At 53.1% G+C, this 18,967-nt stretch overlaps 1 long non-coding RNA gene across 1 annotated transcript; it reads left to right on the top strand.

Moving 5' to 3' along the window:
- Window positions 1-7,733: 7,733 nt before the first annotated feature.
- Window positions 7,734-14,404, top strand: LOC132347901 (uncharacterized). The gene is made up of 3 exons (XR_009497309.1): window positions 7,734-8,248; window positions 9,947-10,070; window positions 14,167-14,404. It is a non-coding gene; the product is annotated as an uncharacterized LOC132347901 (long non-coding RNA).
- The last annotated feature ends 4,563 nt before the right edge of the window (window positions 14,405-18,967 follow it).

Here is an 18,967-nt window from a genome sequence, read left to right on the forward strand (position 1 = left end):
GGCCGTGGGGTCGGGTGTTCTGGAGCGGGGGGGCCGTGGGGTCGGGTGTTCTGGAGCCGGGGGGCCGTGGGGTCGGGTGCTCTGGAGCCGAGGGGCCGTGGGGTCGGGTGTTCTGGAGCCGGGGGGCCGTGGGGTCGGGTGTTATGGAGCGGGGGGGCCGTGGGGTCGGGTGTTCTGGAGCCGGGGGGCCGTGGGGTCGGGTGCTCTGGAGCCGAGGGGCCGTGGGGTCGGGTGTTCTGGAGCCGGGGGGCCGTGGGGTCGGGTGTTCTGGAGCCGGGGTCCGTGGGGTCGGGTGCTCTGGAGCCGGGGGGCCGTGGGGTCGGGTGTTCTGGAGCCGGGGTCCGTGGGGTCGGGTGCTCTGGAGCCGGGGGGCCGTGGGGTCGGGTGTTCTGGAGCCGGGGTCCGTGGGGTCGGGTGCTCTGGAGCCGAGGGGCCGTGGGGTCGGGTGTTCTGGAGCCGGGGGGCCGTGGGGTCGGGTGTTCTGGAGCGGGGGGGCCGTGGGGTCGGGTGTTCTGGAGCCGGGGGGCCGTGGGGTCGGGTGCTCTGGAGCCGAGGGGCCGTGGGGTCGGGTGTTCTGGAGCCGGGGGGCCGTGGGGTCGGGTGTTATGGAGCGGGGGGGCCGTGGGGTCGGGTGTTCTGGAGCCGGGGGGCCGTGGGGTCGGGTGCTCTGGGGCCGGGGGGCCGTGGGGTCGGGTGTTCTGGGGCTGGGGCTCTGAGGCCCGGGGAGTGGCTGACAAGGCTGTGCCCTGGTTTGTTTTCGGTCCTGGAGGTCACGACCCTCGTCTCGCGTACCACGGAAGGTTTCCTTAGCGGGTGTCAAAGAGCTTAGTAAACCGGGAAGCCCCTCGCGGTGACGGACTTGGGGGTCCTGGGACCCATGTGGGAGAAAAGTGGTTGGGGGCGCTGGTGGCGACCCCTTTTGCGGAGACCTGTCACTTGGATGCGGGGTGACTTTTGTTTTGTTTTGTTTCTTATTCTATTTATTTAGTTTATTGGTACAACCCCTTTTTAAAACCGTCGCTATCTAGTGAAGGTCAACATACTTACCAATACCCAGCAGTTGCATTTGTCTTACCTGATACCCCAAGACATGCAGGAGACCTGGACTCAAGTGTTTATAGCAACTTTTTGTTTCTTTTTATAACATCTTTATTGGAGTATAATTGCTTTACAATGGTGTGTTAGTTTCTGCTATATAACAAAGTGAATCAGCTACAGTATACATATATCCCCATATCCCCTCCCTCCCTCCCTATCCCACCCCTCCACGTGGTCACAAATCACCCAGCTAATCTCCCTGTGCTGTGCGGCTGCTTCCCACTAGTATAGCATCATTATTGAATGACCCCAAACTGGAAACAGCCCAAGTGTCCATCAACAACAGAATGCTTAAATAAATTGTAGTATAGTTATATACACAATGGAATATACAATGAAACTGAATGAGCTGCAGTTACAAGCAAGAGCCTGGATGAATCAGAAACAATTTTGAGCAAAGGAAGCAAGACAGAAAAGTACAAATAGTACTTTTGTGATTCCAATCCTAAAATTCAAACAGGCAAAACTAAGCTATAGTGTTTAGGTGGTAAAAGATTAAAGCAAAGGGGACTTCCCTGGTGCCGCAGTGGTTAAGAATCCGCCTGCCTAGTGCAGGGGGCAGCGGTTCGAGCCCTGGTCAGGGAAGATCCCACATGCCGCGGAGCAAGTAAGTCCGTGCATCACAACCACTGAGCCTGCGCTCTAGAGCCCGCGAGCCACAACTACTGAGCCTGCGAACCACAACTACTGAAGCCCGCATGCCTAGAGCCCATGCTCTGCAACAAGAGAAGCCACCGCAATGAGAAGCCCACGCACTGCAACGAAGGGTAGCCCTCGCTTGCCGCAACTAGAGAAAGCCCACATGCAGCAATGAAGACCCAACACAGCCAAAAAATAAAATTTAAAAATAAATAAATAAATAAAATTGAAGTTGCTTTTAAAAAGAAAAAAAGATTAAAGCAAAGTAAAGCAATGTTAAAAGAGATGATGATGTGAGGGAGGTGGGGGAAGCAGAGGGTTATGATCAGGAAAGGCTGATGGGATGCTGCAAACATTTGTTGAGCTGGGTGATAGTTACAAGGGTGTTCACAACTCTGTTGAGTGCATTTTTTTAATATAATTTTATTTATTTATTATTTATTTTTGGCTGCATTGGGTCTTTGTTGCTGTGTGCGGGCTTTCTCTAGTTACGGCAACCAGAGGCTACTCTTCGTTGCAGTGCGTGGGCTTCTCATTGCGGTGGCTTCTCTTGTTGCGGAACATGGGCTCTAGGCATGCGGGCTTCAGTAGTTGTGGCTTGCAGGCTCACTAGTTGTGGCTCGCGGGCTCTAGAGCGCAGGCACAGTAGTTGTGGCACACGGTCTTAGTTGCTCCGCGGCATGTGGGATCTTCCCTGACCAGGGCTCGAACCGGTGTCCCCTGCATTGGCAGGCGGATTCTTAACCACTGCGCCACCAGGGAAGTCCTGTCAAGTGCATTTTTGTTTAATGTTTTTAAAAAAGAATAAAGGGCATCTCGGGTGTAAGCTGTTACTATTTTTTGATATTTTTATTTCAGCCACACACACATAGGGTCATAAGATGTAGTTCTTATTGTGGACCACAGTAAAAAAGTTTGCTTATATCATCTGGAAGATTCCTTCCTATTCTGTAATTTGAAATGGCCGATAGCTTCCACTAACATTCTTCCCACACAGGAATGCCTGCTTTTTAACACAACCGGAATCTTAAAGTGTGGGTGGGTTTTGGGCAGTCCTGATAGGTAGGATGGCCAGCCCCGTCCATTGCTGTGGACGTTAGCTCAGTCCAGCCAAACTGGAGCTCTTTGATCTCCAGTTACTTCATCCGTCCAATGAGGCTAAGAACCTAGCCAGGTCCCCGCCATGAATGCTAACTGGCCACGTGAATGGTAACTAGTCACAGCCAAGTTGGGTGAGGCCATAGAGGAAACGCCTCTCCTAAGATCACCCCATGCTGGCAGGCAGAGGCTGTGAAGGGGTGATACATTTTTGGAAGTAAATAGTCATAGAAAATGGGTCTATATGGTCTAGATTTCTAGGTCCATCTTCGTGCAATTTTGTCCTTTTCAACCAAATGGGATTTAGTTTTTATACATTTGCAAGAGTTTCTGTGAATAATGCAGTAAATCAGGAATATAAGTCCTATGTCAGGCCATGGGTCCCAGCTTGCGTTCAGGTTTATGAAAAAGCATATCAGTCAACCCATCTCACCTGAGCACTTACCGTGTGTCAGGCACTTGAGTGCACCTCACAGGACTGTGAACTCCTGGGTGATAGGAAACATGTATTTGTATCCCCAGTTGGACAAAAATTAAGGACAATGCCTTGTCTATCGTTTGGAAATTTCATTCAGTGGCTAACAGATAACATCGCGGCCCCTAGGTGAGATGCATTGTCTCCTTGAATAAAGATTCTTTGCTAACAAAGAAGGGAAGAATGGGTATTGGGTGGGCAAATTAGCAATATCTGTTACATTTTACATTATCCCTACTCATAAAAGGCAGGGGGAAGACATGTAAACACATAAATACTGTAAAGAGGCATACAATTTCTATGAATCTGAACATGCTTAATTTAAAAATAATAGCTTAGGGGCTTCCCTGGTGGCGCAGTGGTTAAGAACCCTCCTGCCAATGCAGGGGACACGGGTTCGAGCCCTGGCCTGGGAAGATCCCACATGCTGTGGAGCAATTAAGCCCGTGCGCCACAACTACTGAGCCTGCGCTCTAGAGCCCACAAGCCACAACTACTGAAGCCCGCGCACCTAGAGCCCGTGCTCCACAGCAAGAGAAGCCACTGCAATGAGAAGCCCGCGCACCGCAGCGAAGCGTAGCCCCCGCTCGCCGCAACTAGAGAAAGCCCGCGCGCAGCAACAAAGACCCGATGCAACCAAAAAAATAAATAATAAATTAATTAATTAAAAAAAATAATAGCTTATATTATTGAGCACTTTTCAATCAGGGTTCACTTAGGAAAACAAAGGTGGTTCTACAGAGGGAAGTTAGTACCCTGGACTGGTAACAAAGGTGTAGGAAGAGCTGAAAACAGGAGTAGGTGGGGCAACCCTGAGACAGACAAGAGCTGGCGCCCCAACCATCCTGGACGCTGGCTGAGCAGGGGGAAGGTGGCCCCGTCAGACCTGGGGTTGTGAAGGAGGTGCTGTGCAGAGCCCTGGAATCAGGAAGAAGATACAGATAGAACAGGAGATGCCTTTCAAAACAGAGAAGCAGAGACGTCCACAGGCTTCTCCCCTCCCACCCTCCAACACCCAAACTGTCAGCATTTGCTGGACGGAGGTGACGCCAGTGGGCTAGGGAGCCTGGAGGCTCCGCCTGCAGGCCAAGCCCCTCGTGACACTGGGCAGGAGGACCATAGTGGACATGAGGGCAGATAGGTGCCCTCCTGAGCACGTGTATTATCCAATTGGTCCTCACGAGGCCTGGCTAAAAACGAGACGACAGTCCCCAAATGGAGTTGATTATGCTAAGCCCCACATCACCAAACTAAGACCTAATTTAATAACGGTTTTGGCTCTCCAGGAATGGGATCTTAAACCTGTGAACCAGGAATCACCAGATCAGCACCAGTTAGGTCACCTGCCTGTTAGACGCCTGTCACCTCCTACAGGAAAGTAACCTTGCAATAACCAACCCATTTTTGGTCTAGTATGACTTCCTTGTTCCTCTTCCCTTCTGTCTATAAAAGTCTTTCATTTTGTACAGCTTCTTGGTGCTTCCTTCTATCTGTTAGATTGGATGCTACCTGATTCATGAATCATTGCATAAAGCCAGTAAGATCTTTAAGGTTTGCTCAGTTGAATTTTCTTCTCTGATGGCCCCTTCATGAAGGTGCTCTGTGATCTCAGTCTTACCTGGAGGTGTTTGTTAACTTGTCCAAGGTCACAGATCCCTGGCTGCCTGCCCCCCGGGCCTGTGCTCCTGCCCACCAAGGAACTTCATCTTTCCGTATACACGTGTCTGGGTGTCAGTACCCACACAGTCACTGTGGACATGGCCTCGTATGGCCAGAGGGACTTTGCGGGTGGGATTAAGTTAAGGGTCTGGAGTTGGGAGATTATCCCGCATCATCTGTGTGGGCTCAGCGTGGTCACAAGGATCCTTGTAAGACGGAGGTGGGCGTCTGGGGAGCCGGCCTCGAATGTGGAAGCAGATTGGAGGGACGCAGGCGCCCCTAGAAGCTGAAAGAGGTGAGAAGCAGACTCTCCCCTGGAGCCTCCAGGTGGAACCAGCCCTGCCGACACCTTGATTTCAGCCCCTTTAAGACTCCTGACCTCCAGAGTGAAAGAAACTAAATGTGTTGTTTCAAGCCACTGCATTTGTGGCCATTTGTTACAGCAGCAGTAGGAAATTAATACATACGGTAACTCTGTATTTAACTTTTGGGGAACTGCCAAACTGTTTTCCAGATGGCTGCATCATTTTCCATTCCCACCAGTACTTGGTATGGTCCATCCTTTTGATCTTAGCCATTCTAGGGGGTGCATACCTCATTGTGGCTTTAGTTTGCTTTTCCCTAATGATGAGTGTCTTTTCACATGCTTATTAGCCATTCAGATATATTCTCTGAAGTGTCTATTAAAATCTGTTGCCCATTTAAAAATCATGGTCTTGGGATTTCCCTGGTGGTGCAGTGGTTAAGAATACTCCTGCCAATGCAGGGGACATGGGTTCGAGCCCTGGTCCGGGAGGATCCCACACGCCGTGGAGCAACAAAGCCCGTGTGCCACAACTACTGAGCCTGCGCTCTAGAGCCCGTGAGCCACGACTACTGAAGCCCGCACGCCTAGAGCCCGTGCTCCGCAACAAGAGAAGCCACCGCAATGAGAAGCCTGCGCACCTCAATAAAGAGTAGCCCCCGCTCGCCGCAACTAGAGAAACCCCGTGCACAGCAACGAAGATCCAACACAGCCAAAAATAAATAAATAAATAAATAAATAAATAAATAAATAAATTTTTAAAAAATCATGGTCTTTTCCGTATATCATGATACACTGATTTGTTTCCTCTTAAAGGTAGCCGTTCCCTGACTTCTGTCACGGCAGATCAGTTTTGCCTGTTTTTATGTTTCACGTGAATGTGACGCCGTTGCGCGCTCTCCTGTGTTCAGTGTCTCACTCGTCATGTTTGCAAGTCAACCGTATCGCGGTGTGTGATTTCTAGTTTTTTCATTCTTAGTGCTGAGTAATTTCCCATTGTGAAAAACCACCAGTAATCTATCCATTCTACTGTTTATGGCATTTGAGCAGTTTCAGTTCGGGTCAGCGCTGCTATGACCATGCTTATATGTGCCTTTTGGGGCACACTTTTGCACTGAAATCGACAGGTATATACCTAGGGGTGGAATTGATGTGTTACAGCACTCAGCTTGAGAAGATGCCACCAAGCGTTCCCAGTGCGGGTGTACAGATCCGGACCAGGTTGCTTTTGTCATTGGACATTTTCACTGTGGGGACCACACCCAGGTGACACTGTTGTTGATCAGTGTGGCCCACACTGTCATCTTTGAGCTGTGGAAGCACAGGTGAGTGTAGAGATTGGAAACTAGGGCTGGGCTGGGGAGAGACCAAGGTCGCTGTAGAGATGAGTTAGTAAAGGTCTATTTAGTGCCTACTCTGAGCCCAGCACCACTGCAGAAAGAATCCAGACCCTCATGCTGGGGGATTTAACTTAGGGGCACGTATGATTTAAGTGTGTGCGGGTACACCGGTGATCTGTGAAACAGGTGCGAGAGCATTTAGTATTTTCTGCTGTTGCCAAGTTACATCCTTTGCCATCTGTCAAATGAGCCCAGAAAGAACAGAAATGGTGGCATCAAACTGCCGTCCTCCAGGGGCATCCGAGAACGACCCTGTCCTTCACCCAAGACTCTCCTCCAAATCAGCAGCAGAAACAAAGTTGGAAAACATTTTCTTTCCACTGAGACCAATTCTTGGTGGATTTCCTTCCACAAGGAGCAGGTGGTCTTTGGAGTTGCTGACTTACCCTGTATTAAATCTCCCTTTTCTAAGCCTCAAAATTCTTACATCCCTCTAAAAAACAACCTGGTTCTTTACGAGTCTCCAAATAGTCTTTTCCTCTACATCGGGAACATGAAAGGGCTCAGGCGTGCAACACCAATGAGGACGCCACAGCAGGGAAGGGGACCCCAGCCCAGGGGAAAGGGACCCTGGCCACGCCCTGCTCGGACCTCAGCCCAGGGCCGCCGAGGTGCAGCTGAAAGTCTGGGTTTTTATGTGAACGTCTTTTCCCCCTTTTTAAAGTGGGAAGAAGCAGGCCCCAATAAAACATCTTTCAATCTCTGCTTTACATGCTTTTATTTATTTACTTATTTTTTGGCCTCGCCCGTGGCATGTGGGATCTTAACCCCCCAACTAGGGATGGAACCCGCGCCCCCTGCATTGGAAGCGCGGAGTCTTAACCACTGGACGGCCAGGGAAGTCCCTACATGCTTTTACGTGTGATTTGAACCAGCAAAATCATACTTTAACGAAGGGGCTCCGGTAGGGGGGACCCTGCGGAGCTCAGTGCTTCTCAGACCCCTGGAAAAGCCCGAGCGTCTGCCCCGTAAGCAGTCCCTCGGGCATGCCCCGTAGGGACCCACTTCCTCAGGAACTGGGACTGCTAAACGCTACTGCGGCCGCCTCCGCCAGGGGCTCCGGGAAGTGAGCTGTCCTCCCGCTGCGCTCGCTGGGTGATGCGTCCCCTGGCGTGTGTCCACATTTGAATGCACGGCTCTCTCTAAATTTAGCTCTCCGATCCCGCTGGGACTCACTGCGGGCACCATCGCCCCCTCTGCTCACCTGGCAGAGCTGTGTAGTTTTGGCGTCAGGAGAAGCCGGTAGGGAGGCATGCACGCAGAGAAGGCCACGGGCCGCCACACGCACGGACCGTCTTCACAATCTGGGCCCCGTGCACAGAGAGCTGGCCTCTGCCTCCTGCTTCCCGGAGCCTGGGGTCGGTGGGAACCACCTACCTCCTGCCTACGAGGCTGGCAGCAGGCGTGCGACAGGGCTTCCAGCCTGGCCGACCTGGAGGTGGGAAAGAGCGGCAGGGTGTGGGCTGAACCCGGCAGACTGGATTTAAGAGGCCCAGAGGCGTGACTTCAGTGCTGGGACCAGTGCTCGGGAGTCTACTGGGCTGGAGAGGCTGATCAGCATACAAATGATGGCTGGTGAGTGAACAGCATAGAAATGATGATGGTGGCGAATGCTGTTTCCTGTGCCGGGGGAACGGTTTTGTTCCCAGAGAGTTGAATCTCAGGGATCACATTCACTCTGTCGAAGTGCTGGATAAACCTGTCTGGGCTCTCACAGCCCTGCCCACGGCCCTGGGAGCCCGAGTCAGGGTCGTCTGAGCGAGTGGGCCGGGGGAGGGGTGTTCACAGGGACAAAACCCACCTGAGCTCTCCCTGGGCAATGTCCCCAAATGCCCCAGCTCCACTCAGCTTCCAGGTCTGAATTCCCCGTGTAAATAAATGAAAATTGGTGGATTTAGGGGACCTGAAGATTTGCAGAATTTGGGATGTGTGGACATAGGTGGGTTTTGGACTAGAAAGGTCTCCCTGCGGCCTGCGGTCTGCATTCTGTCTGGAATGGGTCAAGTTTGGTCCACAGAGGGTTTTTTAAAAATCTGAAGCAATATTTATGTATTTGGAAACTTCTCTTGAAGAACTGGAATGTCTGCAACTTTGGGCGGCGATTCCGGGATTCTGGCATGTAGATGCTGTCCTGGGGCCGGGGAGTGGCTGTCCCAGTGGACTCAGTGTGTCCCTCCCCTGCCCCTCCCCGACTCAGCCTTGCCAGGCGTTAACCCCTTAGTCACCAGGTCCTGAGGAGGCTGGCAGAGGGCCGGGCGCTTGCGGGGCTTGGGGCACTGCCTGTTCACCACGGTTAGAGACGCATTCCCATATTTCAACACTAACAATTGTTAGGGCCTGTGAACTCAAAGCCACAGGGTGGGGAGGTGGTGGCAGTTGGCTGTGTCCCGAGCCTCCCCAGCTGCTCTGGCCTCTCTCTGAGCGAGTCTGACACTGATCTCGGAGAGGCAGCAGTGAGTGGTGGCGTGAAGCGAGATCTTGATTCCCTTCCCGGGACTTGAAGCTGGGGACCCTGGATGAAAACCAGGAATCCCAGCCACCACACTCCCTGGCTCTTGCCCCCAGTGAAAGATGCATTTCTCATGGAGGCAAAACTGTAAAAACAGGCGCAAAGTTTATTATTAGGGACACAGCACAGCAACAAGTGAGAGAACACACAGAGAAACAACTTGTTTAGTTAAGACAGAAGCAGGGCAGAGATGCGCACATCCGGAGAGGAAGGGTGTGGGCGTCCCCCCTAACGAGGAGGACCCCAGTAAAGAGGCGGTTAGGTCACTTATATGGGGCAGTTCTTCCGGGTCTCTGTTCACCTCTGGCCAATTATCTGGTTTCTTTTTCCACACCTGCCCTGCCCTAGGACCCTCCCTAACACGTGTGCGCAGCTTCTTTCCAAGATGGATTCCAGCCCAGAGGCCTATGGGACGGCCTTAGCATCACCTATTATGGGGTGGTGCCCCCTCCTTTTTGACCCCCAAGGAGGCTTTCTGCACATGTGCAATGTCTCCCTTGCCCCAAGGATGGGAAATGTATGACCTCTTGATCTTTTACCAGGGTTTAGTCCCACTCTGTCCCTGCCACAAAAATGTCCAATGTCCGGTTATTTACCGTATTTCTGTTGCTGTTTCTTATATCGAGGTGCAGATCTCAAAATATAGACAGGAGTCCAGTCATAAATATGTAGTCCTGGAGCCCGTTTGTCTCTTGCTTCAGGAAATGTAAACAGGGGGCTGGTAATGAATGTCGGGCCTGGAGCCCATCTTCTTCTCCCCCCAGGAAGTGTGAACAGGAGGCCAGTTGTAAATGTCTAGCCTGGAGCCCAACTCCTGCCTCAGCACCATCACGTGGACACACGGACGTGCCCGTTGGGATCAGCGCTTCCCGTCACCGGGGCAGACACGTGAGGCTTCTCCTCCTCCCCCTCCCCCCATCCTCTGGCTCTGGTTCCACGTCTCTTTGCAGAGGAAGGAAAGAGGGAAACCCCAAATCACCCCCCTGCCCAGATCTTACCTCACAGGACTGGGGAGTAGGGTCCCGGCAGGGCCACCCTGCACCTCCCAGAAGACACTCCTGATGCCACTTCCTCTCTGTCTCTGTCTCTCTATCTCTCTGTCTCTATCTGTCTCTGTCTCTGTCTCTCTATCTATCTCTGTCTCTCTATCTCTCTGTCTCTCTCTACCTCTGTCTTTGTCTCTCTCTGTCTCTCTCTCCATCTCTCTGCCTCCCTGTCTCTGTCTCTCCTGTAGATTCAGTCACTGAGCTGACAGGGTCAAGGGTGATCATTAAAAGCCCATCATCTCAAAAGAGCCACTTCTGCACCCAAACGGGGGTTTGAAGTTGCACAAGGTCAGTGCATTAAGTCCGCAATCAAAGGCGGCTGGAGCTCCCAGACCCCCGCTGCTGTCTCTGCGGTGAAGATGGTCCTGACTCTCCCATCACAGGGTCCCCTCGAGGGGCCATTTCCGTTCAGACAGGCAAACCTCTGCCTGGAAGGTCGTCGTAGGGGTTACTCTAAGTGTGTTTTCACCCGCTAAGATCCGCGCTATCGCTCTGAGGTGACCGCTGCCACTAGCGTGGACGGAGCCTGGTGCTCTGCTGGGATTTCTCCGTAAAGTATAATCATGAAACCCTTGGGAGAATTCAGCTGGGACACCCACCCCCGCGGCAGAGGCGCTGGGTGGCCCAGGAGGAGAGACCCTCTTTGTGCAGCCGCAGGCCGGCCCCTGGGGACAGAGCTGGCTCCCGAGCCTGGGGACTGAGGGAGCAGGGCCCCCGCGGGGCTGTGAGCCCCCTCGGCTGGGACGGCTCCCTCAGGGCCACGTCTCCCCTTCCACAGCTCTCTGTCCATACGCCAGCACCCCTCCCTGCGCTGGGCGTGACCAGGGGTCCCAGGGCTTGGGCTCAGAGGGAGCGCCCAGCTCAGTCCATCCGACCCCCCTTGTCAGGGGCAGGGTCTTCCTCACGGTGCCCACCAGCATCCCGGCTGCTGCCCAGGCCCCGCCCTCCGTTCCGGGATCCACCGGCTCCCAGGACCACGGGGCATGGCTGGTCCACGTGGGGTGATTTGTGGGGTTAGGCAAACCCTCAAGACCCAGACGGGCATCACTCAGCTGGTGACCCGTGGGGGAATCCGTGCCTGCTGCTGACGGACAGGCCCAGGGGCTGTGGGCAGAAAGGAGAGGGCTCTGCACCTCACCCTGGGCAATGCGCAGGGTCACCTGGATGAGACTGGACAGTCGCTGGCCCTGACCCCACCCCCTGGGGCCCTGGGGCCCCTTGTGGGTGGTTTCAGTCAGGGGACTCCTCTGACCCCAGACTCTTCGTCTGACAATTCAGCCAGGGCTCTGCTAGCACTTACTGTGGCTCTGTGCAGACTCGAAAATGTTACCTGCTCCAGGGGGCACCTGGATACCTGTGGAGTAGACCAAGGGCTCCTCCTCAGCCCCTTCCTGCCCCTTTTGGGACCTCTGAGCAGTGTGCAACCTGCACCACCATGCGGGGCAGCCCTGACTCAGGCCTTGGGAAATGGGCTTGTAGCAGCTTCAAGGTTAAAATGTGTTTACCCAGCAGCTCCTTCTAGAAATTAATCCCAAGGAAGTATTCAGGGGTGCGTGTGAATACTTATGATCATAGCAATGCTATTTATAATGGTGGAAAAATTGGAGACAATCGAAAGGTTTAAAAACAGGGATCCACTAAATAAATTATTGTGCAGTATTCTCACAGCTCTCCAAGCAGGCATTAAAAATAGTGCTGTGATACGCACAAGGGCGTCCTTGCAAGGATGTTCACTGCAGGCTTGTCTGTTGAAACAAAAGACTGAGATAAATGTCGGCAGATAGGGAACCACTTCAGTGAACCGTGGGCGTCTGTACAATGGACGCTCTGCAGCCTTTGACCATAATGACGGCAAGGTAGTTCCAACAATGTGGAAGAATCTTTGAGATTTCTGTTCATTGAGAAAAGGAAGGTCATATAAAATAAAAAATGTGTCTAAGTTTGCTACCATTTTTGGACAAACGGTATGTATAGATATGCAGATATGTGTATAAACTTGATCACATTCTGACTACCTCTGGTGAGGCCAACAGGAGGCTTTGTGGCCAAAGCAACAAAGAAGAAGTTCCCCCCACTGGATCCCGTTTTATACTCCACGCTTTTTAACCATTTCATACTTCATCTGGGAAGGAAGTAAGCAAAGCATAACCTCACATACAAGTATAATGGGCTAAGAGCACCTTGGTTGCCTTGGGGAAATGAGCAGAATTGCCAGGCCCAGTGTTCTCATGTCAACATCCAGCTTTGTGCTGGAAATGACATCCAAGGGCCATGGCTCCGCACCCTTGTTTCCACAACCCCAATGCCCACTCTGTATGTATTCGTGTAATTTTTAATAAACTTTAAATTTTAGAAGAGTTTTAGATTTACAGAATTATTGCAAAGATAGTACAGATGGTTCCCATCTACTCCAAACCCAGCTTCTACAATTATTGACATTATACAATTGTCACCATCAACGAACCAACAGTGACGTATTTTTTTGTTTTTGGTGTAACTGATATTTTTATTTTAAAAATAATTTCTATTGGAGTATAGTTGACTTAACATTGATGCATTTGTAACTGAATTCCACACTTCATCAGATTTCCTCATTTTTCCTGAATGTCCCTTTTCTGTTCCCAGATCCCATCCAGGGACCACACTATGTTTAGGTGTTGGGTCTCCTAGGTTTACTTTGGCTGAGACCGTTTCTCTCTTTCCTTGTTTTGATGAGCTGGACAGTTTCAAGGAGCACCGGTCAGGAGCTTTGTAGGACGTCCCGAATTGGGATTTGCCTGGGGTTTTTCTCACGATTGCACGGGGTGATGGGTGTACAGAGGTGAAGTGCCCTCGTATCTCATCACCCAGAGCACCCACCGTCAGCACAACCCATCCCGTTGGTGTTGACCTTGGTCACCTGGCCGGTATGTGTCTGGGGGTCTCTCCTGTAGAGTTGCCATCTCTCCCTTTCCACACTGTCCTCCTCGGAAGGAAGTCACCGGCTCAGCCCACGCTTGAGTCCACCTGCTTGAGGAGGGGGAGCTACATACAAAATATTATTTGGGATTTTTCTGCCCTGGAGATTTGAATACCCTCCAATGTCTATTTAGTTATTCAATATCAGTATAAATTCATGGGTGTTTATTTCACACTTTGAGTTACAAGGGAACATGATTTTATTTTCTTGTTCAAATTGTGCCAGTTTGGCCATGGGAGTTCTTTCCGGTGGACCGTTCTTGCTGTCCTGTGATTGCGTTCATGGGCGTGTGTGCCTGCATGCGTGTGTGCATGTGATTTCACACTTCCTTAATCTCTGGCATCACCAGGGGCTCCCCCCTCGCCTGTGTGTTTCCTGCTCCAGCCCCAGAATCGGCCATTTCCCCAGGAGCCCTGGTCCCTTGTCCTCATAGACCGATGGACCCACAATGTTCAGTCTTTCCTTCCCAACCGGTGAGGGAAGTGGCACATCAGTGATTTTTGGGTCAGAAAGACTGAGGCCAAGCCCTGCTCCATCCCCTGTGAGCTGTGGGCTTCAGTTTGTGGGGTATGAGGTCACATGATGCAGGGGGAGAAGCAAGACACAGAGGATGCTGGCCCAGTGAGTGTCCCCTGCTGCACGGTGCTAAGACAGAAATCAAATCAGTTGATAGAAAATAAAAAGCGCATTAGATCTCACCCCCCCCCACCCCAAGTTTGGAGCGGGGAGCTCTCCCTCCCAGGAGTTCCCTCCATGACTCCACTCCCTTGTCCCCATTCCCAGTCACCTCCTGGGGTCCAGGTTCACCACCTCCTCCCTCTCCCCTTGTCCTCTTGCAATAGGGAAGAACATTTTTTATTCTATTACAAGTTAATCACTAAAGGGATGTTGCCTATGAACTTAAATTATCCATAATGGCCCATCTCTGGGAATCTTGCCTCCCAGGCAATGAACATTAAGCTGAAATATCTTTCTTCAGCTCACAGGAAACACCCTCACCAGGCCCACTTGTGAATGACTGCAGGGAGGACGAAATTAACACATCCCCTCCGGAGGCTGATGGGAACCCGGGAATGCTTGACTTTACTCCCTCCCGCTTGGGTATAAAAGGAGCCTAGAAGATTAAGGGAAGTAAAATGTTCTAAAACAAAACAAAACAAAAAGGGCCTGAATTCTAACTCAGGCAAGAAGGTTCTTTGGGACACGAGCCCACCATCTTCTCGGTCTGCTGGCTTTCCGAATAAAGTTGCTATTCCTTGCCCCAGCAATTCGTCTCTCAATTATTGGCCTGTCCCGCGGGCGATCAGTATATGGGTCCTGCCCCCATCCGTCCCGGAGGTGCCTCAGGTCTTGTTCACCTTTGCATCTCCTCTAACCGTGGTCCCAACAAAAGCTACCTCGTGTCCTTTAGACGCAGGGAGGGTGCGCTGGCCAGCTCACCACGAGATGGGGACAATTCCACAGGCATAAGCTAGGCGTTTGGGGTCACAAGCACGCTCAGAGTGAAGCTGTGGTTCCACGACACCTGGCAGGTCTTGGGAAGGACATAGGGGCTTCCTTGCGCAGACTCGGTCACTGGGCACAGGCAGAGGGTCTCTCCCCCTGGAGGAGGAGGTACATGCAGGCTCCCTGCCCATCCCCACCACCGCCCCTCAGCCCTCACTCCCCCAGGGGACACCTGCCCAGCCTGTGTTCTGTCCTCAGCAGGGGCTCCTGGGGGCAGGGACAGTGCACACTTGCTGGGCATTCCAGGAACCTGCGGCATTTCAGGAAGGATTTGTGGCCACATGTCCCACACCCTTCCTTTCTTTGATCGCTCAGCAAAGATCCACCCAGAGGGAAGGAAGCACCTCCTGAGGACATGGCCCCAGAGGCAGGGAAGGAAAGGCTGAGGGCAGAGGCTCTGTAATGTCCTCGTCACGCTGCCCTCCCATCTGGGTTCCTTCTAAGAACAGGGCCATTTTCTGCAACTGAACACTTTTTCTGTGATATTTCCTTGATCATGTGTAAATATTTCCTCAACTGGGTACATTTCAAGCTCTATTTAAAGCGTAACATAGGTGAATGTAACTTCCACGTTCACTGGGCAGAAACGAGCACTGGAGCCGGTGGGTGTGATCTCCGTACTACCCCGGGGGCATTGCTGCCTGCAATAAAGTCAGGGCTCTCTCTCAGGGAGGGGCGAGGACATTTGATGCAGGAGGACACAGCTCACAGCAGGGGCGGACTCAACTGGTAGATCCGCTTCTGTTCAGCTGTTCTTAGCCTGCTGCTAAAACACACCATTGTGTCACTACCGTTTTTGTGGGGTCTCACAAGCAATGTTTTATGAATAGCAAGGTGTCAAGACTGGGAACTTTTTAGTGTTTAACAAATGAAGGGATTTGCTAGAGTAACTGACGTTTGGTCACGTGGCTCTCATTAGTCCCTACTCGTGAGGACTTGTGGGGGGGGGTGGTGGCGAGGTGGTGGTGGTGGTGGGGGGTGATGGTGGCGGGGGGGGTTGGTGGTGGCGGGGGGCGGAGGGGTGGTGGCGGGGGTGGTGGTGGCGGCAGGGGGCGTGGTGGCGGGGTGGTGGTGGCGGGGGGGGGGTGGTGGTGGTGGTGGTGGTGGCGGGGGTGGCGGGGGGGGGGGAAGGAGGAGGGGGCTTGGGATTCCAGCCAGTGTGACATCTACTCAGCACCCTGAGGTTAGTCGTCTGAGGTTGTGGAGACTGCACAGCTGGGGACAGTTTCTGTGCAAAGCGCCAGAAACCATGACCCTAATCGGCACGTAGAGGGAACCTGTTGGCTCACAAAATGAAGGAACCTGTGTATTTTACCTGGACTTAGGTGTGACTGCGTTTGTCTCCCTGAAGGTACCATCAAGAAGTTTTCTGTCTCTCCTTCTTAGCTCTGCCCTCCTCCGTGTGGGCTTCAACTTCAGGTCCCACAGTGTCCCCCGACAGCCCCCGGACCCCGCCCGGCTGGGACCCCATCAGTGCTGCAGGACCTCCATCCTCCCCTGCCCTCCAGAAAGGGCACCTGACTTCCCCAATAGCTCCTACAGCAGCCCGACACGACTCTGATTGGTCCAGATTAGGGCACATGCCTAACCCCACATAACGCTGTGGCCGAGGATTCTGTGCATTTATTATGTGGACCCAAGTCACATGATTCACAGGTAGGAAAAGGCAAAGGCCCCACCTAGACCACAGGGACTGACAGTGCGGGGCGGCGTGGGGTGTCAACCCCTAAAGGAAAGCCATCCCTAGAAAGAGGGGGAGCGTGTGGTGGAGAGTGACATTTACTGAAAGCCGTCCGGGGCTCAGGGGCTGCTGCTTCCACTCACCACCTGCACGGCCTTCCTGGGTCTGTCAGAGGCTAGATGCGCCCCGGGAGAGTGTCTGCTGCGCGTTCGAAGAGCATCCATCCTGCGCACGCCACGGAGAAAAGGCTGAAAGCCCTGCCTATTTCACACCTGAGTGACTGAATCTTTAGTCCATGAGGACTCGGGGGTGGAGCCATGACTCAGGATGCTGGGTTCCTGGTAAAGCCTCCTCTGATCCGCCGCTCAGGGACCACCTCCCCAGAGCTGTAGACGTGCCCTTATTTCCTGGCAGTGTGCTTGCTGCAATTTATTGCCCCAGGATTCATGCCAAAGCTGTTTTCCTGCTCGTGATTCAGACCGTGCAGAGGCCGAGGGAGAAAGGTCCTGACCAGGCACCATCCAAGGCGGCTTTGCCCCCGTCACTAATGCTGCCTGGGCCTGTGCCCGTGCTCTGAGGGCAGAGGAAAGAAAAGCCGGACTCTCAGTTGGAGCCGGTGGGGAAGAGCCTGGGATTCGGGAGAGGAGGCCCCGTGGTCTCCATGTGCCGGAGGTTCCGGGACCTGCTGGCAGGACACCCGCGTCTGGGGCAGGAGGACGTGAGGAGCACAGGCTGAGAGGTCGGGCAGAGCTGAGCTAGAATGCAGCTCGCAGCCGCGTGCCGTGGGCAATGACGTCACCGCTCGGACTCTCAGTGTGCCCGTCTGTGAAATGGGGACAGTCATCATGTTGACGTCACTGAGTCGTGAGGAGTGGACGGACAGCCCCGCTGAAGCAGCACAGACACAGCACAGCCCTCTGTCATCGACAATTAACATAATTACTGCTATTAATGTTGCGGATGATATGTTTGTTGTTGTATTATCTTGAAGCCCATCTGTGAACTCACCCCGCCTACCCTGTCCTCCGAACCACGTCCCCCATGGCACCCAGGACCACAGGGTCGGGCTGGAAGGCCAGGGAAGCGGAGGACGAGGTGGAGGGGTGGTGACCAGGACATGGAACAGGACGGCTCTCAGATGAATGTCCTTGGTTCCGAGCTGAGGGTCACAGCTCACCCTGGGTCCCTGTGGGGTGAGGGTAGGGACTCGTGTGGTTCCAGGAGCCCTCGGCTTGCCCTGGAAGGCACGGCTGGTGGGTCTGTGACACTGTCACTCATGCTGTGGGTCCAAGCGTTCTGGCCCTGGATAAGCTCACCTCCCTCTCTCCTGGCAGCCTTTACCCAGCCTCCCCTCCCTAGGACCCCAAGGCAGACCCCAGAGCCCTGCACCTCTGTCTGCCCAGAGGGCGTGGCTGGGCTCGCCTGGGGTCTGTTTCCCTGAGCGCCCGTCACAGGTCAGAGACGAGACAGGGGGGAGGTGCAGCCTCACTCTCCACATCGATCTGTGGTGTCTTTTGATAAAATCCAGCCAAGGAGTGTGTGCTCGTGTCAGCGTGAGCGTGAGAGTGTGAATGAGTGTGTGTGTCCACACGCCGCAGTCGACGGAATACCCAGTTCAAGCACCCTCACTGATCCTACAATGAGTAATAACAATGACACACTTATGTGGCTCTTGCTGTCTGCCAGGTGCTGCACTCAGCATAGGCAGATGGAAAGATAAATACATAGGTGGATAAATAAGATAGATTCATTTCACCATCTCGACAACCTACAGTGTTCACAGCAGCATTGTTCACAGAACAAAGAAACAAATGTGTGGAATGGAATGGATAGCCATAGACTGGATAATAAACTGTGGTACAAAAAATTGTACACAGCAGTGAAAATGCACATTCAATGGACTCTTTAACACAGACGATGCTCCAAAGGTTACGCTGAACACAATAAGCAAATCCCAGGGGGTCCCGGGCGGGACAATTGCATCCCATAGATGTGCAGAGTGACAACAATCACCTCTGTGTGTGAAGGACGCATGAAGAGGGGTAAAGCATAAACAAGAGCAAGGGCGAGGGAGACAGGACTGAGGACGATGGTACCCTGGAGAGGAGGGGGAGGGAGGCTTGCAGGGATTCGGGGCTACTGTGGTCCTGATGATTCTCCAGATGTGAATGATACAGCGTGCGAGCCGCCGGCCACAGGGGCCGTGTAAACATCACCCACACCTTCAGCTCAGGTAGCTCCTTCCTCTTCCCCTGCCCGTGGCCACGGAGGCGGCAGCGATGGCAAACAGGAGGCGTGGAGCTCAGGTGCGGTTCCTTCCTGATCCCACCTGTGACCTCGTCTCCTCTCTGTCCTCTCGTGGCGGGTCCGGGATGGACAGGGCCCAGCGTTCAAAGTGGCTTTAGACCTGACCCCCCAGGGCGATTACGTTACTAAATTAACCTAAACTCATTCATCCCACCTGCACTGGTGTGGAGCCCACAGGTGGGGGTTGCTATGGCACCGTCACCATGGTACCCGGGCGTCCAATGACTTACATCTACCGTGCGTCTGTGGAGGGGGGTGGACAGGGTCAGTGTCAGCGGTGCAGGAT

This window comes from Balaenoptera ricei, chromosome 14 (assembly GCF_028023285.1).
Source record: "Balaenoptera ricei isolate mBalRic1 chromosome 14, mBalRic1.hap2, whole genome shotgun sequence".
Lineage (NCBI taxonomy): Eukaryota > Metazoa > Chordata > Mammalia > Artiodactyla > Balaenopteridae > Balaenoptera > Balaenoptera ricei.